General features: G+C 37.5%; 2 pseudogenes; one reads left to right on the top strand and one right to left on the bottom strand.

The window, feature by feature from the left end:
• The window catches only part of LOC150042562 (vomeronasal type-2 receptor 116-like), a 306,813-nt pseudogene that overhangs the window by 111,138 nt on the left and 176,726 nt on the right, over positions 1 to 18,949 (top strand).
• Positions 13,505 to 18,949, bottom strand: part of LOC150042564 (vomeronasal type-2 receptor 116-like) — a 43,681-nt pseudogene continuing 38,236 nt past the window's right edge.

Below are 18,949 nucleotides of genomic sequence, written 5' to 3'. Positions count from 1 at the left end.
TTTCGTCTTGGTTAGAGTTAGGTTTTGGTTTTGGTTTAAGTTTGGTTTTTGGTTCGAGTTAGGGTTCATGTTTGGGTTAGATTAGGGTTAGGTTTCATATTTGGATTAGGTTTATGCTTAGAAATAGGTTTAGGGATAGGATTAGGAATTGTGTGCAAGTTTGGATCAGGTTAGGACTTGGTGTAGGTTTTTGTTTAGTGTTAATTTTAGCCTTTGTATTTGGATTAGGATACAGGTTAGAGTTTGTTTTAGGGTTAGAGTTAAGGTTCAGAATCAGGATAGGGTTAGGGTTATGGTTAGGGTTAGAATTAGTTTGCAGATTACAGTTGGGATTAGGGTTAGTGTTAGGGTTTGGGCTCCTGTTCAAGGTCACATTCATTTTAGGGTTAGCTTTTGGGTTGGTTTTAGGGGTATCGTTAGGGTTCATGTTAGGGATAGTGTTCAGGTTAGGGTTCAGTTTGGTTTCAGGTTAGGGTTAGGGTTCTGGTTTGGGTTCCGGTATGGTTAGGATTATGGCTAGGGTTTGGGTCAGGCTTAGGGTTGTTGTTCATGTTAGGGATAAGTTTCCTGTTAGATTTAGGATTCTGGTTACGGTTAGCCTTAGGGTTCTGCTTAGGGTTTCTGTTCAGGTTTGGTTTAGTGTTAGTGTTAGGTTTAGGGGTAGGTTTTGGGTTAGGGTCTGGTTAGATTTATGGTTAGGTCTCAGGTTAGGGTTAGAGTTACAGTTTCAGGTTATCGTTAGGGTTAGTCCTAGGATTAGGTTTTGGTTTAGAGTTTGGGTTAAATTTAGGGTTAGGTTTCAGGTTAGGGTTAGGTTAGAGTTTCAGGTTATAGTTAGTGTTACGTTTAGGGATTGGGTTGTTCGAGTTAAGGTTAGGGTTTCGGTAAGGGTTAATTTTAGAGTCCGTGTTTGAGTTAGGCTTAGGATAAAGGTTAGGGTTCAGGTTCATGGGCAATTTAGGTTTAGGGTCAGGATGTTGTGTAGGTTTCATTTGAAAGTTAGGATTCAGGTTAGGTTCTTTGGTTCAGGTAAGGGATACAATTAGGGTTAGGTTTAGGGATAGATTTCTGGTTATGGTTGGTTTCAGTTAGGTTTAGGGTTAGGTTTAGATTTGGGATTGGGGTTCTCACAGGGTTAGGTTTAGAATTAGGGTTAGGGTCAGATTTAAGTTTAGGGATAGAATTAGGGTTCCAGTTCAAGTTTGGGTTAGGCTTAGGATTCAGTGTAGGATTTGGTTTAGGGTTAGGTGAGGGTTAGGGTTAGGGTTAGGGTTAGGTTCACATTAGGTTTCAGATTACAGTTAGGGTTAGGGATAGTGTTCTGCCTCGGGTTCGGGTCCAGGTTCAGGTTAAGATTAGGCTTAGGGTTAGGATTAGGTTTAGTTTTCAGGTTATGGTTTGGGTTATTATTAGGATTGGGGTTCCAGTTTTAGCTTGGTTTAGTGTTAGGATTGAGGTTCATGTTGGAGGAGGGTTAGGATTTGAGTTGCTGTTAAGGTTACGTTTAGGGTTCAGGATAGGTTTACAATTCAGATCAGGGTTAGGATTCAGGTTTGGATTTGTGTTAGGGTTAGGGTTCTGGATAGGGTTAGGGTTAATGTTTAGGTTAGTGTTAGGTTTGGGTTTCAGGTTAGTGTAGAATTATTCTCACCAACAGTCCAGTAGAGTTTCATGTAAGCCACATCCCCACCAGCATTTGTTGTTTTGTTTCTAATTGAAATGAGGTGGAATATCAATGATGTTCTAGTTTGCAGTTCTTTTATGGGTAGAGATGTTGAACACTTCTTTATGTGTCTTTTGGCCATTCTTATTTCTTTCTCAAAAAAACAACCCTCCCCACCCTAACCTTACCTTACAACCTCAATACATCCATTGGATAGTCAAATTTTAACGTCTTATTTTACTATTTTATTTCTTCATTGTCATTGGGGAGTGGACATTGTAATAGTAAATTGGCATACATTCAGACATGAGATACACTTTGTTCTACTATAGGAATCTTTGGATGTAGACATTTAGGAGATGCTTAGGCATGTGGGAAATAGGTTTGCTTGGAGGAATTTAGACAAAACACCTAAGTTTCAGTTGGGAATTCTTGATGTCTTATTTCTTGTGTCAAGAGTACTGAGGGAATTTTGTCAGTACCTAATGTGAAACATGATAAAGGTCTTTTTCTCTGTATAAAGCTATTATTTATAAACACGTATGTTTAAATCTCTGTTTTGCAACATTTCAGAAAACGTAAGATTTAAACTTCTTGTGTTTGAAATTCAGTGTAAACTACGCATCCAATCTTTGGCCATATACTCAGTGCTTCTACTGTAGATGATATGAAAGTCTTCGTTTCATTCAAATGAATCAATAGGGTTGCACATAATTTTCTTAGTGAAAACTTCATCAGAATTTAACAATAGCTAAAATCTGTGAGAGTAGTGAAGGCAATATATTTGAGAATCTCTGCTTAATACTGAATTATAACTTTTTTGTACTTCAGTAAGACTTTTCATGCTTCTCTTCTAAGATGATGGTGTTCTAGTTGTATTTATGTGGGGTAGCCTATCACTTGGGAGTAAGTAGGGAAAATAAACTCTACTTCTTTCCTTCAACCAAAAGCGAGAACAATGGAAACAAAAGAGGTAAACGAGTTTTAGTAGTTGTTACACACAAGCAGATTGCTTGCAAAATATCAAGAGTGTGTGCCATGGTACGCACATAGAATTATGTCAGAATGTATTATTTAATTCCAGAATACCATATAATGAGAAATTACTTTTCCTTGAAGTGCTCTCTCATTTTTCCTAGATTTGGATTGACTCCGTTTCTGTTCTTTCTCTATAACAACTAAATTATCTTCAGCCACAGAAATTCTCTCCTCTGCATTGTCTAACCTGCTATCAAAGCTATCTACTTTATTTTTCATCTCCCTTGCTTCTAATTGCTCATTTTTGATGGCTTGCATCTCTTCTTTTAGATCATGTATGGATTTCTTTATCTCCTTGATTTCCATTTGAGTGGTTAGCTCATTAGCTTTATTTTCTTTGGACATTTGCTGCACTTTGGTCACTTTTTTATTTGTGTATTCTATGAATTCATCCATCTTTCTTTGAAAAACCTTTATTATGGCCTCCTTTATGGCTTCTTCTTTTTCACTTATCAACTTGTTTATGGTTTCCTCTTGTTTTGCTATGGCTTCCTCCCTCATCTCTTTCTTTATATTTTCACATTTTTCCTTAATGATGTTTATCAATTGCATTTGTGTAGCACTTGGAAAACTCTCCACTAGGTTTGCCAATGACTGTTCCATTGTCTATTTACATTGGGTGGGGGATGTTGTTTCTTGATTTGACATTTTTCATGAGTTTCTTGTTCTGCCCATTTGAAAATGGGAGCAAGATTAATACTAAACCTGATTATAGTTTTCAGATTAACCAACCTAGACCTCTGTAGCTGGCAGACACTAGATGTTCACAAGTTTTGATTGGTGTTATCACTCTTTCTTTTTGTGCACTTATAGACCAATCTAATACAACCACTGATAAGTGATTTATACCCAAAACAATAAGACTCTCAATCCAATCCCTATTGTCTTTAAGTCCCTCTGAGCCTAGAGAATAATTAAACACCTAGATATACAGTATTGCTCAATAGCCATCAAGTATAGATCCATGCATTATAAGGGTTGAAAGATGAACAGAGGTCCAGAGATAGAAAAATAGAAAGAGAGAGGTCAGGGGAGGCACAAGAGGATTAACGTAGGAGTGTAAGAATATTGTAGTAATGAAGAAAAGTTATAGCGTAAGGATAACTGACTTAAGTTGGTAAATAGGTAGTGTATGTGAGTACAAAGTTTGGAAAGTATTAGAATAAAACTTATGTGTTGCTGCACGACTAGCTCTTAGCCCAACCAGTGGCCTCACAGTGGACCATGGGATGGATCTGCGAGCTTCAATCTGAGCGCGCTGGGCAGACATTTTCCTTTGTTGCTTCCAGGGGCGGCCCCCAGCCAAGGGGATTGAGAGACTCCAGGGGCTCTCAGTAGGACCAGCAAGAGACCGCTCTGTTCCCAGGGGTGGGGCCCAGCTGAGGACATGGGCTCCAAGGGAGGAGCCGAGCCTTTCTGATTCTCAGAAGGGGAGCTTGACTGCTGGTTGGCCCTTCAGGTCCCTGTTGTGTTTTCACTGCTTTGTCAGAGAGTCTGTGACTGTGGGGGGCTCCTCAGTGCTGTCTTGCTCAGGATTCCCAGCTGGAGGATACCCGGCTCAAGAATTGAGGGGGAAAAGATGCTGGCTCCTATTTTCCTGCACACCCTACCTGCTGTTGTAAGGCACGATCTCAGCGCCTTCCACTCTCCAGTTTCAGTGGCCTAGGAGATGAGCCTGGTGGGAGGGTGGGAGTTGGGACAGCTCCGCCTCCCTTGGTGGGGTGCTGGGTCTTAGGTAGCCTGCCTATCAATTTCCAGTCAATGGCCTGAGGGAGCAGGCTGTTGAAGGAAGGGACAGGGTTCTAACTTCCTTGCCCCCCTGATCCTGCCAGTCTTTCTCAGGCGGGGTGGAGGGGTCTGAGATAAGTTCTATTGCTTGGCACCTGCTCTGCTTTACCGATGTGTTTGGGGACGCGCTGTGTTACTCACGCCTCTGCGTTCTGTCTGCGTGTGATCCACGGTGGTGGGGAGTCTTTCACTCCCCTCCGGTTTCCTCCGCCATCTGTGGTCTGTGTCTGGGTTCTGCTGCTTGTTATTCTGGTTCTGCGTCTGGGGTCTGCTGCTTCCACAGCTCGCTGGAGGAAGGAAGATGGCGCCGAGACAATAGGGACACTGCCTAGCTCTCTCACACGAAAAGAGAGAACCAGGGAGTCCCACGAGCCAATTATCTTAGGAAAGCCATATCCTTTTTAAAGAAAATTATTGATAAGACCTAAGATTCCAAATAATCCCTTTGTCTGATCTAAATTTCCAATCCCTTTCCAAAGAGTGGGACCATACTCAGCCCACTTCCTTGAATACTCACTCTTGGTATCATAAAATCTGCTAGATTTCTAAATCTGGTCCCTGATTTTAATTCTCTTCTAATACCTGAAATGGCACCAAATTACACATCTTTAAATATTACCCCACTCTTCCCACCCTCACATGTGGAAACATGTAGAGACCCAGCAGTGTTCCTATCTGTGCAGATGTTAATCCTGATTGTCCTGTAAGTACTGCTATAGACTTCCTGTTGCCCATGCAATAGTAGTTTGGACTATTGTACTTCCCAAAGAGGCAAATGAAGGGATTTTTAAATGCCATTGGAAATCCAAATTGAATATTGCAGATATGAAATCTCAGAGTCAAATGATGTAATAGAACAGGGTTTTGGTTGATCTATCCAATAACAAATGTCAAGGCCAAAACAAACTGGTAGTTCTTGAAGATTAACCTGTGTGATTAGTATAGAAATTTAGGATATTTTTTCACAACTTCTTATTTTGATGAATACAATTCTTGCTCCTCTGACAAGGAATATTAAAACATTACTCCCAATTAAGATCAAATGTGAATGTTGTGTCTTATCCTTGTATCTATGATTAGATAAGGACATGAAGAGAATTTGTTATGAACGGGATTCAGAAAAATACTTGAGTCAAGAAAGACAGCTTGCTTAGTCCCTGCTACCTTATATTTCACAATAAATCTGCTGTGTATTAAACATAAAATTGTCTTTCATTATCAGCAATTTTGGCCTGCAGATAATACATTTTTATTTTTATTTAATGATTTTTACCTTTTATTGTTATTGTAGAGCTGATATGTGGTGGGATTAGTTACATGAATCAGGAAGTGAATAGCAAGTATAATTCTTTTTGAACCATCACTCCACTTTTGTTGCTCTCTCCTGGTTTTCCTGCCTGTCTCCAATATAAAGATATACACTTCATTTCCCACATAGTGTCTAGTGAGTAATACAGTTTAATTTTCAACTTTGTTCCACCATTTATGTAGAACAAACATGGTTATGTAGAATAAACAAGGTTAAAGGAAATGAAGAGAAAAAATAGCAACAATGGCAACTGAAATATCTGTTGTCTCATTTTTTGGAGTTAATTTCATAAAATATTATTTTATATGATCAATTGAATATATCTCCTAAGGCTTTTTCAACCACTCCATTAGGTATGATCCTTTAGCCTCTGGGTGTGAATGTTTATATTACTATATAATTCACCAGACACACCAAATATACTTTTGTCTTTCCCTTGAATAATTAACTCAAGTCTGTGAAAACTCTTGTGTTTTGAATCAAATTTTATGTTATGTGGTTATATGGCAGGCCAGGCTAACTAACAAATCTTCACTTTTAGAGCATCTTTCAAACTAAAGTATCACTTAAGCAAGAGTCTATAGAAAACTGTACTAGCAGACCCAAATTATTGAACAGCTCTACCTGCCAGATCAACAAGAAAAATAATTTATATATCAGGCCAGTGAATTTTACTTTTATTTATCTAAACAAACAAAATACTTTCATCCAACTTTGCATAGTTCCTTATAAAGAAAGGAGCCTCCAACATGTGGGAAGAAGAGAGAATTGTAAGTAAGCTTTACATTGAAATCCCAGTGCCATGGTCACCATTGTAAAATGCAATGATAACTACTGTCTTCCTAATATATTTATCAATTGAGAAACTGGAATGAAAATAATAGATGAGTAAAGATGATGTAAATATCATTTTTCTTTCCTTCATCTATGCAAGGGTTTGTGTGAATACACACATATTATGAAGAAATTAATATTAAATCAAAACACATTTTTAAAGAGGAAACAATGGAGGCAAGATAGAAATGGAAGAGAAAGGATGAATTTGCTCTAAAAATGGGTATGTGTATGTCACATTTCAAAATGGATGATTATCATTCTCATGATATATTCCAAGAAGAAGAAAATAGTGAGTGTGAAGAAAAACTAATTGAACATACACATGTGGAGCAGCAACCTGACAACATTATTTCAGAAAGTAAACATTTCTGTTTTGGAGATTCAGTAAATGGCTATGAAAGCAAAAGTTAAAATAATTTTTATTATAACTAATGACAAAATTTGAAATTCCAAATGTAGAGAAAAATGCTTATATAACCTGTCTAAAGCTGAAAGGTCATCAAGTATTTATCCAAAACATCTACACATCTACAGCAAGGCGCCTTACATTTATACATGTTGGTAGAAGCTTCTCTAGATTAGAAGTGTAAAGAGAGCGATAACAATTATATGCACCTATGTCTGTAACAACTGGTTCTTCACTAGAAACCACAGAAGCAGAAGAGAATTGTAAGACATGAATTCAGATAAAAATAAAAAAGAACTATAAGGCAAAAGTCTAAGGTAAAATTACAAACTATTCACCAAGATCCCTGTACCTAGCAGAAATATCATTTCAGTATGAAGGTTAAATGGATAACGATATTCCCAGAAAAGACCAGTTAAGAGAATATATTTCACCAGACCTGTACAAGATATATGAAATTATCCTGTCCAATGGCAGAACCATTTATGAACAAGAAGAATATACAAGAATGTATCAACTTACTAGTAAGAGTTTGCATACAAGAGAGCTGAGAATAATTTAACATTATTAATATGCTAGAAAATCGTATGCAATTTTTTGCAAGGGGGTAAATACTAATATAATTATTTGGACATTTTTATACAACAGCATAATATTAGATGTCCAATATTACAAATGATGGGAGGATTATAATGCCATTGCAGATTTGTTTACCTTTAATGTTTCATCTTAATATCTTAAATGAAAAATTTTCACTGTAACATCTCTGTTATTCACTTATGTATTTTTATTGCTTTTGTGATTGTTTTCTCTTTTTCTCTCATTCCCATTACTATCTTAGATTGCTATAATTATTCAGAAATAATTTTCTGTACTCTTTTTAAGACCCCTAATTACCAGAACATCTATAACGTAGAAATTAACATTCCCTATTCAGAAATCACCACACACATAGAAAAAAAGCCATTACTGGTGGTGTGGCACATGTGGTGGGATTCTAGCCTTGAGAAAGGGCAAACGTTCGTATTTGTAATCCATTCACATTTATGCTGAATCTACATCTGTATAAAACCAAACAGCCAATTTTCATGCAAAAGTTCTGTAAAAGTAGGTAGATACTAAAAATCACTGCTGGATTTCTTTAGTAGAAAATCTATGAAAGAGGAGGCAAATTTAGTTCAAATGTAGTGTGCACATGTATAGAACTATCAGAACGAACTACTTCGTAATGTCATTTGTAGTAAGTTAATATAAGATAAAAGTTTTAAGAATCCTCTATTTCTGAAAATAATGTCTTTGGGATTTTGATAGGGATTGCACTGAACTTGTATATCACTTTTGGCAATATAGCCATTTCCACTATGTTGGTTCTCCATAGCCATGAGCATAAGATGTTTTTCCAATTCCCAGTGTCCTCTTTAATTTTTTCGTTAGGCTTTTATAGTTTTCATTGAATAATTCCTTTACATCTTTGGTTAAGTTTATTCCTAAGTATTTTATTCTTTGGGGGGCTATTGTGAATGGGTTCATTTTCTTGATTTGGCCTTCCATTTGTGAATTGTTGGTGTACAAGAAGGCTACTGACTTCTGAAGGTTAATTTTGTATCCTGCCACATTGCTAAAGTAGTTTATTAGTTCTAGGAGTTTGGGACTGGAGTTTCTTGGGTGACTCAAGTAGAGGATCAATGTATTTGTGAATAGGGATAATTTAATTTCTTCTTTCATTTGTGGATCCTTTGAGGTACTTTTCTTGAATTATTGCTCTGGCAAAGGGTTCCAACACTATATTGAAAAGAAGTGGAGAAATTGGGCATTCCTGTCTAGTTCCTGATTTTAAGGTAAATGGTTTCAGTCTTTCACCATTTAGTAAAATACTGGCTGTAGGTTTTTCATATATGGCTTTAACTATTTTGAGGAATGTACCTCTTATTCCTATTTTTTCTAGTGCTTTCAACATGAATGGATGTTGTATTTTGTTTTCCTCCCTTCCCTAGCCAATTTCAAATATCCAAATGTGCATATATACAATATATCAGATAACCAGGAGAAACCAAGGGACAACAAAAGAGATGAGAGGTAACACAGCACATTAAGGACAACAATCATACATTAGAAGGCTTTTCTTTCTACATCTAGGAGGACCTTGCATTTAGCGTCATACTATATGGCCTTATGTATTTAGGTTTTGTTCTATTGTAAATCTCTGTTAATGTTTTCAAAGAACAAACTCCTTGTTTGTTGATTCTTTCTGTAGCTTTCCCTGGACTCCCATTCATTTAATTCTGCTTTGATTTTAATAATTTGCTTCCTTCTACTGGGATTCGGGTTGGTTTGTTCCGCTTTTCCCAGGAGCTTAAAGTGACACATTAAATTGTTGGTTTGCGATATATTCAATTTGTTATTGTAGGCACTCAGATTTATAAATTTTCCTTTTAGTACTGCCTTTTCTGTGTCCCAACAAAGCTGGTATTTTGTGTGCTCCTTTTTGTTAAATCTCATAAACTGTTGGATTTCTTTTCTGATATCCTCGATGACTGGTGATTCAACAATGTGTGGTTTGGTCTCCATGAGTTCCAGGGTTTTCATTGGTGGAGATGGGTGTTTAGTTCCAATTTGATGCCCTTGTGGTCTGAGAAAGTGGAGGGAACAATTTCAGTGCTTCTGATTTAGCCAAGGTTTGTTTTATGCCCTAAAATGTGGTCTGTTTTGGAAAATGTTCCATGTGTTGCTGCAAAAACATATATTGTGTTGTTCCTGGGTGGAATAATCTGCAGATGTCTGTTAGATATAGTTGGTCTATACAATTGTTCAAACCTAAGGTTTCTCTTTTGAGTTTTTGCCTGGTTGATGTGTCCATAGGTGAGAGTTGTGTGTTAAGTCACCAATACTCTATGTGCTTCGATCTAGGTATGTTTTCAGTGAAAGTAAAACTTGCTTGATGAAATTCGGTGTTCTGATACTAGGTGTGTGGATATTTAGGTTGTTTAGGTCCTCCTGGAGGAAAGACCTCTTTAGTAGCATGTAGTACCCTTCTTTGTCTTTTCTCACTAATTTAAGTTTGAAGTCCATTTTATGTGATGTGAGGATGACAACTCCAACCTGTTTATGGGGACCATTAGCCTGATAAACTTTCTTCCAACCTCTCATTTTCAAAAATGTTTGTTTTTTGGGTAAGATGTGTCTCTTGAAGACAGCAGAATGATGGACCTTGCTTTTTGATCCAACTAGACAGTCTATGTCGTTTAATTGGGGAGTTAAGTCCATTGATATTGAGAGTCAGGATTGAGAACTATTTATTAGTTCCTGCCATTTTAGAAAGCTTTCATTAGGCCCTGTGTCTTGACACTTTTTGTGGTACTTAGATGGTATCTGTTTTAGGTGCCATTTCTTTCTCTGTATTACATTTGTGTTGGTTTTCTATGTGTAGAACATCTTTAAGAATTTTCTGTAATGTTGATTTGGTTGCTATGTACTGTTGAAGCTTTTCCCTGGAATGGAATGTTTTTATTGTTCCCACAGTTATGAATGAGAGCTTAGCTCAGTACAGTATTCTTGGTTGGTAGTTATTTGACTTCAGGGCATGCATGACATATATGCTTCCAATCTCTTCTTGCTTGCATGGTCTCTGCTGAATAATCTGGGGTTATTGTGACTGGTTTGCCTTTTTAGGTGATTGATCCTTTCCCTGGCTGCCTTTAGGATCCTTTCTTTGGTCTCTATTGGTCCAGTTTGGATAATATTGTGGCGGTGGGATGTTCTTTTCTGGTCAGGTCTGTTTGAGGTTCTAAAAGCTTCTTCTATCTGAATGGTCCTGCCCTTCCAGATGTTTGGGAAGTTCTTTGAGATGATTCTCTGAAGTATATTTCCAGTTCAATTGACCTTTTTCTCTAGACCCTCCTCAATACCAATTAGCTTTATATTAGGCTTCCTAATTGTATCTTGGACCTCCTAAAACATTTTCTCATATTTCCTAGATTTGAATTGACTCATTTTCCCTTCTTTCTCTATAACAACTAAATTATCTTCAACCCCAAAAATTCTCTCTTCTCCATTATATAACCTGCTTTGTACTTTATTCTTCATCTCCCTTGCTTCTAATTGCTCAGTTTTGATGCCTTGCGTCTCTTGTTTTAGATCATGTATGGATTTCTTTAGCTCCTTAATTTTCCTTTGAGTGCTTATCTCAGCAGCTTTATTCTCTTTGGACATTTTTTGGATTTTGGTCACCTTTTTGTTTTGGATTCTATGAATTCATCCATTTTTCTTTGAAAAACCTTTATTATGGCCTCCTTTATGGCTTCCCTTTTTACATATCACCTTGTTTATGGTTTCCTCTTTTTTAGCTATGGCTTCCTCCCTTATCTCTTGCTTTATGTTTTCACACTTTTCATTAAAGATGTTCATCAATTGCATTTGTATACCACTTGGAATACTCTCCTCTAGATTTGCCACTGATGGCTCCATTGCCTGTTTATATTGGGTGGGAGACGCTATTCCTTGATTTGACAATTTTCTTGAGTTTCTTGTTCTGTCCCTTTGAAAGTGGGAGCAAGATTAATACTAAACAAGGTTATAATTTTTCAGATATAACCAACCTAGACCTTTTTAGTTGGCTGACAATAGATGTTCACACTTTTAGATTGGTAATATCAGTCTCTCTTCCTTTTTGTGCACTTACATACAAATCTAATAGAACCAAAAATTACCGATTTATGACCAAAACATCAAGCCCCTCAATCCAATCTCTATTGTATTTAAATCCCTCTTAACCTAGAATATAATGGAATACCTAGATACACAGCATTGCTCAACAACCATCAAATGTAGATCCATGCATTATAAGAGTTGAAGGATGAGTAGAGGACCAGAGATAGTAAATTATTATGAAATACAATAAGGGAAGTAGGAAAAGAATAATCCAGGAACGTAAGTTATTATAGTAATGAATTAAAGGTATAGTGTAAGGATAATTGACCTAGTATGATAGACAGGTATAATATTTTTGTTCAAAGCTTAGAAGAACTTAGATAAAAGTTAAGAAAATAAGAAGAGAAATAAGAAGAATATGTACAGAAAAGAGGAAGATAGATATTGGAGGTTTCAATGATATAAATTTTAAAAAGAAAAAAGAAACAAAACAACAAAAGAAAACAAAGGACAACACAAGAAAAAAGGGGAAAAAAAGGTTGGGGGAGATTCCTCAGTACTTTGAGTTCTTTCTCAAGAGATTCTAGGGTTGGGAACCACGAGATTAAAAAGCAGGTGACAGTATCAATATAGATATCATTTTTAATTAGACTACACCCAGAGCTGTCAATGTTTTTCTAGGAATGACCTAAGTGGCAGAAGGAATGCGGGAAAAGAGATGAGAAAAAGAAAATAAAAAAAAGTAATGAATAATAACGTTTAATAAAAGGTGTAGGTAAAATGGCAAAGAGAAAGTAAGAACTCCTAAAAATGCAAATGAATAGGGGTAGAAGAACATCAAGAACAACAAAAAAGGGTATTATTGAAGTTTTTTGGGGGGGGTAGTGGGCAGGGTAGGAAACTTGCGTCTCCACTAAATTCGGGATCCAAACCCTTCAAAAAGTCTTTTTCTCTTCTGATTTGGCTTTGCTGTTTTTTGGATCAGATTTCTTGATTGGGAAAAGAAAGCTGAACGATTTGTGGGTGGCTTTGTTTTTTTCTGTTTTTTTTCAGTCCTGGGCTTGAGCTCAGGGCCTGAGCATTGTCCTTGAACTTTCTCAAGGTTAGAACTCTACCACTTGAGCCTCACCACCACTTCTGGATTTTTTCTATGTATGTGGCACTGAGGAATCGAAACCGGGTCTTCGTGCATGCTAGGCAAGCACACTACCAATAGGCCCAACTCCCAGCCCCTTGTGGGCGGCTTTGTTTACCTGGTCTGTGGCACAGCGCTGGGGATGGACTTCAGAAGGACCAGGGTCAGACTTCCGGCTAAGGTATCTCTGGGAATTCCTTTGCCAGTTAGAATGGTGGCACTGCCAACACCACCCCTCAGGATCCAATTGCTTTGGCCGGGACTTTGCCAGCAGTTAAGATGGTGCTGCTCTCAGCTGGTGCATGAAGGGGCACCCTCCCAATGCCGGCTGTGAGCAGTAGTGGAAAATTCTCCTCGGAGGTACTCACGAATTATTTGATTCTCCGGTTCCGTGAAGCTGGCAGCTGCGTGCATGGCCGGGTGTCCGGTCTTGGGTCCCGCAGGCTCTGTGTGTCTCTGTCTGCATTCAGCAGTTCTGATCCAATCAATTTTTGGTAGAGAACTGTCCCCTAGGCAGCCAGAACTTGTAACTTGGCGGGAACTCAGAACGACTCACACTGAACCGCCGCCATCTTCCCCCGATATCCTCCTCATTGAAGTAATTTCTATATTGTTAACTAACATAATTCCAGGAAAGAAATACAGATTAAATTCAGATCTTCTATCACATGACCATTTACATTAGTCATGTAGGCTAGGCTTTGTTCTGCTAGTATGTGTTTTATATCTGAAGCCATGGACAGAATTTCATTCTGGTGTTAACATGATGAGGTAACATTTGGGTGCAAAGATGCAGCCTAAGAGCCCTGCACTGGAAACCAAGATAGAGAATATCTTCACAGCTACCATGTTCTTCCCCTTGGTGCTATGATATACTGGCAGCAAATTAGCCCAGACACTGCAGAACACCAGCATTCTGAATGTTAGGAACTTGGGTTCATTGGAAGCATCAGGTAGATTCCTGTCAAGGAAAGCTACAGTGAAGCTGTACAGGGCCAGGGAGCCAAGGTATCCCAGAACACAATAGAAAGCAGCAAAGGAACCTTCATTGCACACGATGAGGATGTGGGCATATTCATAGTGTTCATCTGTGTCAATGAAGGAGGAGAGGCTGTGACCCACAATCCACAGATTGCCACCTGGGTAAGGGTGCAAAGGGGAATAATGAAATTAAGAGCCCCTGATAACAACAGCCACTTTATTCTTTTTCCTAGAGAAGTGAACTTGAATACTTGGACCACAGTCACAGTTTTTGCGAGCGCTGTGGAAATTGCTAAGGTGAACACCTTTCAAAATGTGATCTGCTGCAGGATGCAGGTGATTGGGTTGGGACGGCCAATAAATAGAAGGGAGCAGAGGAAACAGAATATAAGGGAGGTGACCAGGATGTAGCTGAGAGCCTGGTCATTGGCCTTAATGATTGGAGTGTTGTGGTGTTTCACTAAAACACTTAGGACCACAGAAGTGAGAATAGAGAAGCAAACAGTCATACAGTCCAGGGCCATCCCTAAGGTTTCTCCATGAGCCATGAAACTTACAGATTTTAGGAGGCAATGGTTTCTCTCTGGGTTGGCATATTGATTATCTGGACACCTCACATATTGCTCCATATCTAGTGAGGAATATGAATTATCATTAGCCTGTGTTCCATAGTTTCCTTTCCTCAAAGGAAATTTGGCAATCACCATTTAGAGGTAAATTTAACATGGCAGTATTTATGATGGTAAAAGCAAGAATTCTCAGATACTTCAAGAAATATCTGCTATTCTATTTCTATCTCTCTCTACCATCATAATTCACCTTGATTCTTGTGTTCTATTTTTTAGTGTTAAGAAACCTTTCTGGATCTTTATTAAGTGAATAATTAAGCAAGAAGGTAAGCAAAGAAGCACATGGATACGCAGAAAGGCAGGGAAACACTCTGTCAGAGTTTGGGTGCTGTCAAAGGGAGAGACACCATGCTCTATTTTTACTTTCTGAATTCAACTCCTTTTTACTTTAGTTCTTATCATACATAGTGATATGGTGATAGTTTTGTACTTTCTAGTATCTTAACAATAATTATTACAATTTATGATGCTACAATACTAATGATCTTTACTGTATGCACAAATCAGTGAACACCATTCAAAATTATCTATAATAAAACTTATACTTTCCTATGTTTTTGGCTAACATTCATAGAAGCCTTTTAGCCCTCCTCACGTACTGTAGAAGAAGAACCAAAGAACTCATTAAAGCTCTGCAGTCATGTTATGTATGCATAACACTTGTATCTACTTTGTTAAGTAAACTCAGCTTTCTGATCACTTGCTCTGTGGAAACAGCAATTGTAAGCAGGGGGAATAAATTTTTATGGGTTTTATTGTAGTTGAAACCTAATTTTAAAAAATCATGGAGACACTATTCTAAATAATGCTTCACTTTATTTTTGATAAAGGTTCAACTCAATTTGCTGAATAGAGAGTGGGGAGAATTTCTTGAAATAAACACCTATACATTCAAACCCCACAGTTTGTGTTATTATAAAAAGCAGTTTTCCCAAGTGCCAGTGGCTCAGGCCTTATGGAAACTTAAAAAGATATTTTCAATATCTCAGTTTGAATTCAGTGGGACAGAAAATTCTGTGAGAATAATTCTAAATTAACCACCAAAATGGCTGTAAGTAGAATTGTGCCTTAAGTGTTAGAATATTAAGCTTGAGTAAAAAAGATTGGGGACAGTGCCCAGGCACAAGACACACACACACACACCACATACACCACACACACACACACACACACACACACACACACACACACACACACACACACACACAAAGAAGAAATATCGTAATTTAGAACTATTTTATCAAGTTAGATGAATTGAGAAAAATGTGGAGAGAGTTGGAGAATGACTGCATAAGACATATGCTTTCCAGTCACATTAGCAATTTCATTCTCTGGGCAAGGGATCCAATCAAAATAACAGGCAGCCTTTCCCTCCTGGGGTGATTTCCTGAATCCAGATTCACAACTGTGACTGCAAACTGAATGAGGTATCTGAGAAAAAGAAAGGAAGAAAGATATCAGTAGCTACTTAGAAATTATCTAGAAATCACACATGTTCACTGTTGTGAAATAATTCAACTATCAAGCATAATACTTCATGCCTAATTCTAATCATTGCATTAAATTCTGCTATAGATTCCAAAATAAAATTCCACATAACTCGTATACTACAGTCTTGACATTCAGCTTATTGAACTATTGAGGATTTGAAGCTTTTAAATATAATGGATAATGACGAAAGAGTATGTCTTTGTAGCCAACACTATGAAACTTCCTTGAGTTTATGTGATTATAAGTTGTGTCTTGCTCCTATGTGAAATACTGAAGGACTATGAGGAAGAACCCAAATTGAAGCTTTCAAAGCATGCTCTAAATCACAGATATCACTCTTATAGTGGTATATGAACCCTAGGCCCTTCATATCTTTCTTTATGCTTCTCAGTTGCCATGTGATGAGATTTGTCTCTTTTGGACAAGAAATTCAACAAACACTGTAGATACTTCCCAGGTAATGGCAGCTACAAAAAATCAAGCTCTGTATTATCAGTATCTTCCCCCATAAATACACACCAGGCAGTAGGAAATGAATTTTATTTCTGGTCCTCTGCTCAGCTCTAGGTACAGATGAGACATTGTTAGGCCAGCTTCAATGTAGGAAAATCCTGCGATCTTCATTAACCAAGACTTCATTAGTGTCTGTGAATTGATGCTCCTCAAAGGTCTGCTAGTTGATGAGCATTGGGAATTTCTAAGCCTCTCTCATCATTCAGAGGTTTCAAATACTATGATGTAATTGTTGCATTCTAGATGTGAAACCCTACTTTCTGACCTCACAAAGTATAAACATTAGATTATGGCAACATAAAGAATAGAACTCCCATTTGCATGCTCCTGGAATGCATAAGACTTGGCATGTCTCCTAAGAGGTCTGTGATCTTCATGTATTTGCTGAAGCAGTCACGAGATACTGCTTTCATTTGCCTATTCAGGTCAACATTAGAAATTTCATTATTGTGTGCTTTAAGTATATAAACTGTCTTGTTTGAATTAGCATCGCATATAAATACAAATCCATGTCCCATGCTAGCTAAAAAATGCACAGGTGAAAGGTGACTCTAAGTGAACCATCATCTGCACAATGAATTGCCACATTTGCTGGATTTATTCTGGACTTTGGAAGTCATACAGTGGCACTGATTTATAATCTAATTCAGAAATCAGTGTCTGTGCTTTGAGTGGATGAAATTGTCAAGTCTGGACTTTGTCTGTGTGGATGAAAATGTTGGCCACTGCTTTCCCTATGGACATTGTGATGGGACTATGTAGTTGTCAGCCAATGCCCTCACCAACACACTCTCCATGAACAGTCAAGGAAAACTTCAATATGCCTTACTGCTGAGGAGTTCTTCCATTTTTGACAGAGGAATTCATTTTATTCGTTTTCAAGAATTCCAACAAGCCCCCTACATACCATTCAGGTGAAGATATGTACAAAGACAAGCAACATCTTCCCATTACATTAATTTCTGTCACCACAGATACCCCTTTAACAGGCAAAATAACCACTGAATGACTTGCCCACAACAGCGATCAAATGAACCTTTCAGCTTTATAAAGTGATTCTCAGGAATATTGTCACAAAGATGGAAACTTGTTAAAGCAGGCTTTATCTTTGATTATACATCAACATTCCCAAACTTACTGGTCCTTTCCACCCAAGACTCAAGAATAAGAAAATTTTTGAAGTTGGATATACTTACTTAAATGTACAGTGGTGGGGCATAAATGAGAAAGAGGGGCATAAATTTCAGATTTTTGCTTACTTCTGTGTAATTGAAATTATGATGATGTTTATCAAACCAACTGCAGTACTTTCTAAGGCCCTCTCTATTCTATATTCCGATAATGACAGCTTATGATCATGTGGGGCATCACTTTACGTTTAAGAGCTTCGGGAAAATTCCAAATGTTGAAAATATCATACTGTGCCTTTAATTTCTTTCTTCATCCAAAATATAATTGTTTCTAGCAAGATTGTGAAATTGGATACTCTTTAAAAAAAGGGTGCAGTTATTACCCAGATGTGGTGACTCACATCTGTAATCCTAGCTATTCAGGAGGCCGAGATCCCAGAATTAAGGTTCAAAGCCAGCCTGAGACTCTTATTCCAATAAACCCAGAAAATGGGAAGTGGGTCTTGACTGAAGGGTAGGGTGGTATACTTGAGCTGAAGAGTTCAGGGGAAATTCCCTGGCCCAGGGGTAGTATGGTAGCCTTGATATGAAGAGGGCAGGAACACTGTCAAAGCTAGGTCAAGCCCCATGACCTACAAAAAAGTTGGGCTTTTAAAAGGTATATATAATTAGAGATTATAATAGCAGATAATATTACACAAACTAAAAGACTACAATCAGATACCTAATTTAGAATATGATAGCTGGGAGCATGCTGATCCATTTGAAATACAAAAAATTAAATGGAATGTGACATTCATTTCTTTTTTATTTTATTTTTTTATTTATTTTATTTTATTTTATTTTTTATTGTAATTAGTAAAAGGTTAAATGATATTTGCCAGATAGAAGGTGCATTAATTCACATACATTGATACCCTTTCACATGTCTTGGTACCCATTACCCTGCCCCCCACCCACAACCCACCCCCGTCTCGGTTTTCCCCCCTTCCCTATCAAATTTCAAATAACCAAATACAAATAAATTGAATATATCAGATAACAGAGTGAGATACTGTAACAATATGAGATAACCAAGGGACAGCAAAGGAGATGAGAGATAACGTAGTACATTAAGCACAACAATCATTCTTTATATGGCTTTTGTTTCAATACCTGGATGTCGTTTCAATTAGCTTCATACTATATGGCTTTATGTATCAAGGTTTTGCTCTGTTGCAGATCTCTGCTAGTAGAGCCAAAGGTTTCTACTGATTATGACAAGTGAGGGAAGCCATTGAGCCTAAGTTCCTTTGAGTCTGGCTTACTTCACTTAATATGATTTTTTCTAAGTCTTTCCATTTCCTAACAAATGGGGCGATGTCATTTTTTCTGATAGCATC

Source organism: Megascapheus bottae, chromosome 35 (genome assembly GCF_031878675.1).
Source record: "Megascapheus bottae isolate mThoBot1 chromosome 35, mThoBot2.hap1, whole genome shotgun sequence".
NCBI lineage: Eukaryota > Metazoa > Chordata > Mammalia > Rodentia > Geomyidae > Megascapheus > Megascapheus bottae.
This window is presented reverse-complemented; position numbering and strand designations above follow the sequence as displayed.